This window comes from Etheostoma cragini, chromosome 11 (genome assembly GCF_013103735.1).
Source record: "Etheostoma cragini isolate CJK2018 chromosome 11, CSU_Ecrag_1.0, whole genome shotgun sequence".
NCBI lineage: Eukaryota > Metazoa > Chordata > Actinopteri > Perciformes > Percidae > Etheostoma > Etheostoma cragini.
Genome location: NC_048417.1, coordinates 6,724,334 through 6,735,786, shown reverse-complemented (window position 1 = coordinate 6,735,786; position 11,453 = coordinate 6,724,334).

The following is an 11,453-nucleotide window of genomic DNA, read 5'->3' as shown; positions in this document are numbered from 1 at the left end:
TCAGAATTTGCTGCGGGCCAATAAAAACTGACCGGCGGGCCGCAGTTGGCCCGCGGGCCGTAGTTTGGACACCCCTGGGCTAAATGTTTAAATAATGATGAGAGTAAATACAGCCATTATTCATACAGTTGGGAAAGTTAATAAATGGGTCAAAACATCATGGAATTTTTTGCATACCATGAGTAAAGCTGTGCAATCCTGGGGCCTGTTGAACGATACCAGGATAAGGGATTAAGCCGGGATATTCAAGTTATCCTGGATGAATTTAGTTTTGACTTGGTTGCACGAAACCAGATTGAACTAAACCCAGCCAAGTAACCTTAGAGGTTTTTCTTTGCTGCTAGCCTGGTCCAGAGCAGGCTAACAGCCAGGCTAAGATTCATCCTGGCGTCTCATGTGTTAAATCAGCTACCGCACTGATCTGACATACGTGCTTAATAGTTATTCCGTTGTCATCTGAATGTGTTGTGCTTTATATTTATTAACATGCATTACTTGTTGCGAGTTTGATTTAAACTCTGCTATTGCAATTGTTTAGATGGTTATAAATTAGTCTCACATCCCTGGACTAATAACGTGGCCTATATACGTATATAGTTTACATTCATCATACCGGGAACACCACAATGCTTCTCAATCTTTTTATTTTGGTGCTGTCACTTGTCTGAAGAATAAAAAAACGTGAAAATTGTTTTACACATGTGCTCACAGCGTGTAATGAAGTTCTTTTTCTAGTTTTTGTCCCTTTCTGATTATTCTGCATGAACATTAATTGTACAAAGAATAGGATACACCTAATAGAGTTTTGTGCATATGGTTGTAAAACACGTTCTCGCGTTGTGAATAAAGGTTTGAAATAAGCCTAGAGTCCTTAGGGTCCATTTCCCAAGGAACATTAATTCCCTCTGCTCACTTTTAAAGCAAAGTAGTCTAAATAATAATACATTTTATTTATATTGTGCTTTACATGGTTGGCTACTCAAAAGACACTTTACAGTAAAACCAGCATATTTATCACATAAAAACAGACACAGCAATAAAACCAACACATGAAACTAACATGTTTAAATCAATTAAAACAAAGTGTAGCCTACAACTTTGTAAAAATGTGGAGTAGTTGGTAGGCCAAGTAGATATTTACATCCTTACACATTCAGTCGGCCCGCTGTAGTCTGTTGGGCTTTTTCTCTCCGTTTGATAACAGCCGTATTTCCCTTTCTGCATATTCTTTACCTCCTCGTTACTTACCATTAGAAGCTGCTGCTCCTTGGGTGAAACATTTGCTGCATGCGTCTTCTCCATTTCAGCCTCAGTAAATCTGTGATCGATACCGTGGGCTATTTAAGAAAGCCGTGAACGTGCACTTATCCCAGCTATCTCCACCTGGCTTGACATAGCTTCACCTGTTAATCCTGGCTGTATGTAACGTGCAACAGATTAAGCGATGAGCGGATCACACTGAGTCAAGCTGCGCTTTCTCACTTATCCTGGATATCTTTGTTCTACTTTTGTGCAACAGGCCCCTGGTCTCTCTGCACGCACTGGCAAGGAACACTGTCTCTTAGCATCATCTCTCTGTCAACTCTAATTAACAAGTTGGTGCGTAATGCAGACCTGGAGGGAGGTCACTCCAAACTCATTTACACGGCTAAGGAAGAATAACCACTGTGAGAAACCCCGGTGATGTGAGGAGAAATGGTTGGGATTAAAACTGGCACCTTACTCACTTTAGCTCCGGGGGGGGGGGAGGTCCAGCCTCGGGTCCTCCGCTGCCAGCCGAGGTGAGGGATTGTGGGGGAAAGTAGACATGGCAGTCCCACTTCCTCTTGGCTACACGGTGGAAGCCCAATTAGAGAGAAAAATCCGTCTTTGCCTCATCTGTCATACTCACTTCTCACTCTTTTTGTCTACTTACTATCTTTCTGCACTAACTTGTGGAATGAGGATTTTGTTTTCTCCCTTCCTTTCTCTATTTGTGTTTCCTTTAATTTCTTCTTTTCCTCTTTTGGTGTAATCCTAATCACACTCTTGTTACATTGTTTCTTCATCTTGTCTCCCAGCTCTCTTGGACCATTTCTACAGATTCAGCTCAAAGGCATTTCTTAAATGTACAACTTTTTTACTTGTGGTACATTGTTTCCTTTTTCAAGTTTGCACCCTTTAGTAAACTATATTTGTTTCTAAATGTAAATGTCTTTATACCACACTACAACCCATACTACATTTTGGACACTGACACTGAAATACATCTCAGATAATGATACATTGTATTGGGTACTTTTTTTTTAACCTAACCACAACACAAATACATTGCTTCTAAATTATCTCAAGCATATCTTTGCCCTTTGTATTGATACCAATATATCTGGGATAAATCAAAATCAGATGATACCAGCTCAGCCAATGTATCTAGATAATAGTGAGTTTCTTTATAGTTCCCAAATCAGTTCCACAGAGGTTGTTCCGCTGCTTATTGTTACTTCTTCACAGCCAACTCACCTATCATTGCATTATTACTGCTACTAAACCAAACTACTTTTTTCCGTCAGATTTTGGTCAGTGTTAGTTGTGTAATGTACAACCTTTAGAACTGGTTTTACAATCTAGATAAGGTACACCGAAATAGAGTGCATGGTATTACTTACACCTGTTCTTGACAAAGATTTGATGAGGTTAGTTGTTGATCATTTTTTTTTACTTTATCTATTTCCACATTTAAACTATATACTAATGTCAGTTTAAACAATTTTACTTTAAACCTAAACCTAAACTTTGTAACCATCCAATTCCATTAGCATCATCATACAGTCATAATACTAACGCTTGGCCATGATATACAACCAATACAGCCATCAATATATCAACAAAACCGTTTCAGCTTGTTATTTCCAAGAAACCACATAAGTATTATAGTTTTCAACAATGTTACACTTTCCCTCATTGTAATGTGAACATTTTCTTTTTCTGTCAACAGTCACTTTCCTTCTTTTTCTGTCTTGCTTTCTTCACATCAACTCCAGACAGTGCTGCATTTCTCTCTTATCGTGTGTGTGGGTGTGTGTTTGTGTGTGTGTGTGCGTGTGTGAGTGAGAGATGCTGACAGGTCACCTTTCTCTACTCCATTTCTTGATGACCGGTCCTTCCTGGTGTTGACACACACATATCTGGATGACGGCTTTGCGGTCGGCCGTTTTAATTAGAAATCAACACAAGCCATCAAGTTCCATTACACTTTCGGCTGTTTTAGCCAAGACCACTCCTTAAGAATTTTTTTGTGGTCAGTTTTCTAACTGATGGTGTTTCATTTGTTGTTAAATGGGGAGCTGATTTCAGTAACTGCCTTTGATTTTAACATCACTGTTTGTGTCACAGCGGTGTCATGTTGACATTAGACATGCCGGATAGGACAACAGCAAACAAAATGGAAGCAAGATGCAACAAAGGAGAGAATAAAATGATAAAAGAAGCTGAAAAATTATAATTTTTACAAGTAATCATGTACGATCAAGACAGATTAAGTAACACTCTCTTCCTTGGCCAAATGGAAACTTATTTTTGTCTCTTCTTAACCCAATATTTTCAACAAAATCCAATCTATGGTTACTCCAAATGAAACCAATGCTTTAAAAGCTAAACCGAAATTAAAATCAGGTGATCAAATTGTAAAAAACGGTTTTTATTCTTCGCTCCTTTATTTTTTTAATTAGTATCCAACGATAAGGAGGTAATGTATGGCAGTGTGTTACAGGGCTACTCCACTGAAACATGCAAACATTTTCCAGGCCAAACGTGCTTGCAGTAGAAGTGCATGTTTCCAATAAACAGCCTATAAATCACCTAATTTGTGGTTTTGTGGCATTTTGAATATATGTTTATGTATACAAAGTAGCATAGCCTAATAAAGCCTAGTAAAATAGCCTACCAAGTGCTTAGAAAACGGCATCTTATTTTCCATCGCAAACATTTGTTTAAAGATGGCAAAGAGAGAGATGCTATAAAAATAGCTGACAATCCAAAAGCTAGCATGAGAGAAAATGTGGTGAGCCAACAGAATTAAGCATTTTGTTGTTGGGGAGGACAAGTAGAGACAGAGGCTTGACAAATTATTGCAAAACTAACTGACATGCAGAAACCCTGGCATCAGGTAGTATTGTATTATAAGAGTACTGATTGGCTCTTTCTGCAAAACATATTTAGTGAGCTGCCCTGTGGCCACCAACAGGTTAATGCGTTGGACAAAGGTCCTAAACTGGAATCAAACTAAATGTTTGTGACCAGGTTTAGTGGGATTTTGGCTGAGAGAGCCCCGGACCGGATTTGGATGTTGGAAAGTATTGAGAGACGGACTAACACCGGATTTGTTGACAATTTCAAAAACACCTAATTATCTGTTTTCTCACTCCATTTCTCTCATCAACCTGTAGGATGTTTAAGAGCTATCAAACAGTGAAAAGTGCAGAATCGAATCTCCATCAACCTCTCTCAGTCCAGTGTCTAAGTATTTTAAAGCTATGATAAATACTGATCCAGCCTGCTTTCTCTTTCTCTCTCACTGCACACATAGCAGAAGAGCCACCCTCCTCTCTGTGGGTCTGGTTTCAATTTCTCGAAAATGAAGAGGTTTTGAGAAGGAGAGAGGAAAAACTCCTGCCTTGTAAATCCATTATTGTTCAGGATATATCAGAAATCCAGCTTTAATAGCACTGCTTGTGTAGGATCTACTCTAAGTTCCCCACTACATAATCCTATTCGCCGACCAAGGCTTAGCTGCACAAATAAACACGGTAATGGATCCCCTCACATATAGCAAAGAGAAGAGGCAAAAGAATGAGGCACCCTTCAGCTCAATCTTTTCCAGATGGCGCCAATAGATCACATTATTTACATCGACTATGTTCGGGTTCCCAAGGCAACGCTGCTCGGTTGTACAATTGTTGGTTCAATGACCCGAATCTTTTCTGTTCTTTCTTACCCTGGCCTTGATTAGCGCAGAATCCAAAGAAGATGGATCTCCTTTGTGGAACAGTACGCTACTGATGCACAGATGTGGTGTCATTCCAATGCACCTTTTCAAGGAGATAAACCTCCCGACTCCCCCCTCATGGGTTTCCTTATGATATTCAATCCCCAAGCTGGGCGTTCATTACGCACTGATCAGCGCGCATCGTTTCCATTAGTGTAAGTCGCTCCCCATCGTTCACCCGTGAACTGCGGTATGATCCTTGGGATTCATTAACCCTCTGCTCTCAGTGCGGTTACGGATAGTTAGCTTCGTCCATGGCCCTTAATTGTTTCTCCTTGTCTTTTCTGCTCAGAGATGCGTAGATGGGTGGATGAGAATGTACGCTGCAAAATCTCTCCGGCAGGCGGAGACCTCCACATGAGAAACGATTCTGCTGGCTGTTCAAAAGTTGGTGTTTGTGGGTTAACATCCACTCTGCCTGTTAAAGCTATAGTGCGTAGTTTCCCCCATGAAGAATTCTAGTAATTACAACAACATTGTTGGCTCATCCACATGATACAGCCTTCCGTAATCGCGCACATGCCACACCCTACTCCCTTCCTACCCCACCCCGTCCTATGTGCAGTGGCTACTAACCAAGGGGGACTCGGTGGATTAACAAAAAAAAGATGGACTTTTCATAAGAGGTAACCAAGCTTCTGCGAGGGAAGGTCACCAGACGCAACAATCTTCTGAACACAGCCATACTGAGAAATACAGGGAGAGTTGTGCGGAGCTGATACTCTTAATTAGCTCATTTGGCAATGGCTTGAATGAAACAGATGTTCAATAATATCTAAAATGTTACTAGCTAAAGCTTTAACCTTTTTAATCACAGTGACAGTTTTTCAAGAGATCAGGGACATACTGCTCACACATGCTGCAGTGACAGAAGGATCTCACATTGAGAGTATGAGGTCAAAGGACATATGACAGACAGATACGCTTTCATTGCTGGTAGCAGGGAGGGGATTCCTGTGAGGATTTCAGCTGCCAGAAGTATCTCTTGCTTGTTTATCAAAGGTCAGTCAGCTGTGGAGTCTGGGCGCATGCAGCATCTCTGAAACCTTAAAAACAGCATGAAGGTTGTTCGGCCTCGTGAGAATGGTTCAAGGCTGTCGTATTTTCCCCTTCCGTCTGAACTGGTAGGTAGTACTCGCTGCTAATCTTCTGCCAACTCTTTTTCTTCTTCTTCCTGGCTGGGAGTCAAACCCTTCAGGCTTTGCTGCATGCGTCTTTCCACTTCTATCGGCAAGGGAGACGGAGGAGACCGGCATTGTTTTCTGACATGATGGAAGAGAGAAGAAAAAAAAACAGAGGTCGGAGGATGTTAAGATCTGATACTTCTCCAGAAGGTATGTGTGTGTGTGTGTGTGTGTGTGTATGTGTGTGTGTGTGTGTGTGTGTGCGTGAGTGTGACTGATACTGGTTTACGAAGGCCAAGGTCCCAATGCTTTTAAACTTTGGTGCTGATTACCATTTTTTGGAGCAGTGCTCCACAAGTTTAATTATCTTTAAAAATCTTTCTTCTTCTTTTTTCAGAAGATCTGTACAAACCCGTGGAATACAGACTGCTGCTCTTAAAAATATCTAGCCCATGTAATTATGGTTATAGTTCAATTTATTTGTCAATGAGCCAGCGATTTATAATGCAAATTTTCACCTGCAGTTCTTGGAGGAAAACACCTTTAAAATACCCTGAAGATGTCAATTTTAACAGTATGTGAAACAAAAATAAAACAATTCAGCAAATCTTCATCAACTAACAAAATTCACTTGTGACTGCTATTACTGTGTCAATATTTTAATAATTATACTAGATAACATGACTGTGCATATTAAAAGAATGTTACTGTGCAGTTCCATTCAGCTCTAAAGACATTTATAGCATCTTTCAGATCATTGTTTTAATTTTCTGGCCTGCAACTACCACTCTTGTTGTTTTCACTCACAGCTGTTTTCACTCTAAAATCTCACTGTATGCTACCTGCTAAGCACCGAAACAGCAGAGAAACTTATAGGACCTAGATTGTAAACATAGTGGAGCGAACAGAGCCAGATATTCCCCTCAGGAGTTAGTGAAGGACAGATGCACCGCTAAAAGAGAGCAAATACTGGGCTTACATTTGCCAGGTGGTCAGACACATGAATCCAAATAAGTACTAATGTTTCCCCGTGTTTGCTGGCTGTGTAAATAGTCAACTGTTTGCTTACAAGTTCACCATATCAACATAAAAGATGTGTGTGACGCTTGTTCAAAATCGCACAAAATCAACTTTTGCAATTTTAACAACATAATTTAAGGAAAATATAAAATAAAATATTTAGTGGCAAAAGACATGCAATAATGCAGGGGCAATTCTAGGATAAAACCTTGAAGGGGGCTCAGCCCCCATGGGAATTTGAAGTGCACATTGTGCATGCAAAACACCCTCATGGCTAAATCAGTAATTTCATTATCTGATCATCTCTGAGCTGGCTACTGATCAATTTGGGTTCTAATCTGCGCCATGAAATTACCAACTTCTTCTCTGGGGACTACCAACATTAAACTTCACAACCGTCTCTTGCTCTACCTCTCTTTTAGATAGAGCAAAACTGGCACAACGTTTCTGTTAACTTTCCTTGACTGGGTTACAGGTGCATTCCATTGGCCACAGCAACACAGAATATTAAACCAGTTTTAAGCCCTTTGAACATGTAATTTTTTTAAAAGAGTTTTTTATTATTATAAGTATTAGGGGGTCTGAGATTAAAAAACAAATAAATAAAAAGGGTCTAAAATTGCCAATACAATAATGGATATGTGCAGGGAGTAATTTATAATTTAGTATTTATACTGTTTATTGATCCCCAGTAGGGAAATAACAATTTACACTCACACACACAAGTTTACACATAGGCCTGAAATACACACCACACACACACACACACACACACACAAACACACCCACACACACACACACACACACACACACACACACACACACACACACAAACTGTTTTAGAGATATATGTATTATGAGGCAGTGACTAGACAACATTCAATATTTAATAAAAGCCAATAGTGGGACACAAGTATAATCAGCATAAGTTGATATGGAAGTTCCTGAAAAGGAAGTGGAGTGAAAATTAGGGATAATTTATCTTTGTCATGCAAATGTACAATTGAGCTCCTATCGGCTCAGAACAGTCTCACTGTGTTGACTGTTGACAGATTTACAGAAGACCATGTGTTGGCAGTTTTCAAATGTACACTTTTCAGTCCAGTGCAAGACCAAATGTGCATCACTGGTGGCCTTTCAGCTGGAATTGTGCAACCTTTGACAAAGAACACACTGATGAGCCGATGTCGAACTCCCCGGTCTCCAGTTAGTCCAAAAATCGACCGCACAAGTGTCGCTCTACCGCCTGGAAAAATATACTCTGTGACTGCGTGTATTTGATTCCTGGCTCAACCTGTGCTGCCATATTTTTGTCACTCAACACGTTCCTGTCTTTTGGGTGATAAAAACTAATAAAACATTGCCGAGAAGTGGCTGCCCACCGTCAGTCTTCCAAAAAACTCAATTAAAACAAAACAATGAGCAGTTACTGCACATTATTCATCCCGTAGTTCCCTGACAGGGATAAATCATCCTGTTTAATGACAGATTGTTGCATGATTTAGACAAATATATGAAGTGACAGTGAACTGTTTTGAACAGATGTAAGCTGAAGAAGAAGAAGCGGAGGAGGAAGCTGGAAATGTAATTATAATTAATGTGGGTGGGTTGAAGGCCGCTGAGTTCGGACAGTAAGCAGAGGCTCGTCAGTCTGCCCCTGGGCAGTTGCGGGTGCGAATCCCTTGTTGCTGAGGCCAGTGAAGGCAGCTGAATAAACCCAGCAGAGGAATGTTGAGGCTTGAGACAGGCTGCAGAGAAACTCATTAGAAGAAAGCGCTGTAATTTTGAGGATGTGTGATTAGGTGTGACAAGCGTTTTGGAAGGTTGGACAGATATGAGGGATCGACCACCCACCTACAGCACCTTCTTATTATATTATTTGTACATAGTTTCACAAATATTCATAAACCTGTTAAATGACCATGACTGATTCTGTAAGCAATAGTGTTATCAATCACATTTTAAGTATCTAAGTATCAATTATGAGATACCCCTGAATTTAAAACTATATTGTATTAATATGTTACATCATACATTAACATATTATTATATAAACATCAAACAAATAGTAATAAAACAATTAATTTGTAAATACAATGTTGTGACTAATTTAAAAGATTGTTTTTTTGTCAGTCAATTTGAAAGAAGGATGTTTTATCACTTTGCTTAAGAATGATTTGTTACATATCTGATAACAAATATGCAGCCATTTAGAAAATAATATAAAATGCCATCAGTAAACACTAAAATAAACATAAGAGGAAAATGACTACATTTAAATATTAAATAAAATGGAAGGAATTACTTTGCAGATGTGTTAGGTTTCATGGCATAGTAGGAAATATAATTTTGCAATCAAGAGGTGGAGAATCTTCAATTTAAAATCCATAAGTTAAAAGTGACCATCAGAGAAAAGAGACCCAACATCAACCCAAAAAGCAGGTGTTGACAGACCCAGAGTCGTCCATTGTGTGTGCTGTAGTTATGTTGTATGTTGTATGTTATTCTCACTCTGCATTTGTCATTTAATGTTTGGTTTTTGGCTACATCCTAAAATAGTTGCCATACAGCAATCATTCAGGGAAAATCAAAAAGTGTGTGACACCAAGTTGGAGTTTGCACGTAGGTCTGTAGTGGAAATGCAGCTTGAGGGAGATAAGGGACACAAATGAGAGGTTGATCCTTCAGAGTTTATGATTCAGAGTTTATGATTTACAATATTACAGAGGAGGAACATCTTTGTGTCACACCATCTCTTCTTAATCGTGTATCTCATAAACATGTCTGCTTGAAGTTCTTATGTCTCCTTTCATGGCAGCGGGAAGCATTACTCTTTTTGTGTCTTCGGATGTTGTTTCCAGATGGAACCACAACGGGAAGTGCCACACTGTTGGACGTAAAAATAACTTTGTAATTTTACATCTTTGATGGCTTGTTGGCCCTTTTAAACCACACTCATTGTACACATCTCCACTATAGTAGAAGTAGATGCATAAGACAACTATTTCAGTGTATTGAGTATCCTTCATTTACTTCCGTTTCAAACTTGATCAAATTCAAATGCACATAGTGAATCAGGGTTGGCATCTCATTGAAGAACCGACCTGCAGCAGAACTTAACCCCAAATCCATCTGGGTGAGATCCTCTCGGCCTTGGCTGCAGCTGGGGAGCACATGCACACATCCACACACAGGCACAGGCACAGGCACACATGCTGTATAGAATGGACAAACACAACAAACACCTACTGTTGAAAGACACACATTTACTGTTTTCAGGGGCTGTATATACTCCTCCTTATGAATAAACTGACTTTAGCATGTACAATATATGGAGAGGCCCTTTCAGCTGATTAAATATTTGATACGCATTTGCGGCATAAAAACAACCTTGTATCTGCTGGTTAGGTGTTCCCCAGGTGTTGCTACTCCACGTGTTCAGGGATGGGAGGAAAACATTTGGCGTTTCATTTCCCTGTTGTTGAGACCCCCAGAGGCCGCGGATCGTGTCCTTGCACGAGTTGTTGTTACTGTCCCACGTGCGATTTCCCCGTTGTTGCGTCCCCTAGAGCAGCCCAGTGTCATGGCAGGTCACGAACTGGTCACGTTCGAAACTCTTCACATGGACACGTAATTAATGCACGGCAAAATCGTGTCCGCAATCATGTACACAAAATAGTAAATAAAAATTACGTGACAATTTCACAAACTGGAGAGAGACTGGCTTGCACAAACAAGAATCAAGAAGACATTCACAAACATACCCACAGATGAACTGTCTATCTGCAGTTTATCGGTTTTCAACAGTGAATGCAAGGGTGGATCGGCTGAAATGAAAATGAGCGGCTGGTTCTGGTGGGGAGACGGCGGGCGGCTCCAGCTGCGTGACTTCAGTAAAACAATCCTCCGTCACACACGCTGAAGATCTGACGTGCTGACAGCAGTGATGAGGCCTTGGAGCAGATATTACACATCTATTACACATGTGAGCAGACCCATACACACGCATTTAAACACACATTTCCATAGCCTGTGTGCTATTACTGTGCATGTCTCTTCCTCACATATGCACACACACACACATGGGAAAGGGTATACATGGCTGAGGTTTTGGGTTAATTGGAAAATGGTTTTCTGAAGTTACCCACCAGCCATACAGAAGAACACACAAGGCAGTATACATGGAAGTGTTTCTGAAAGTTTTATGATAACGTGGCTTATTTTAAGATGATTGTGAAAGATAATTTATTTACCTTAACTGCAGAGAGAATATTGTGTGAAACAAC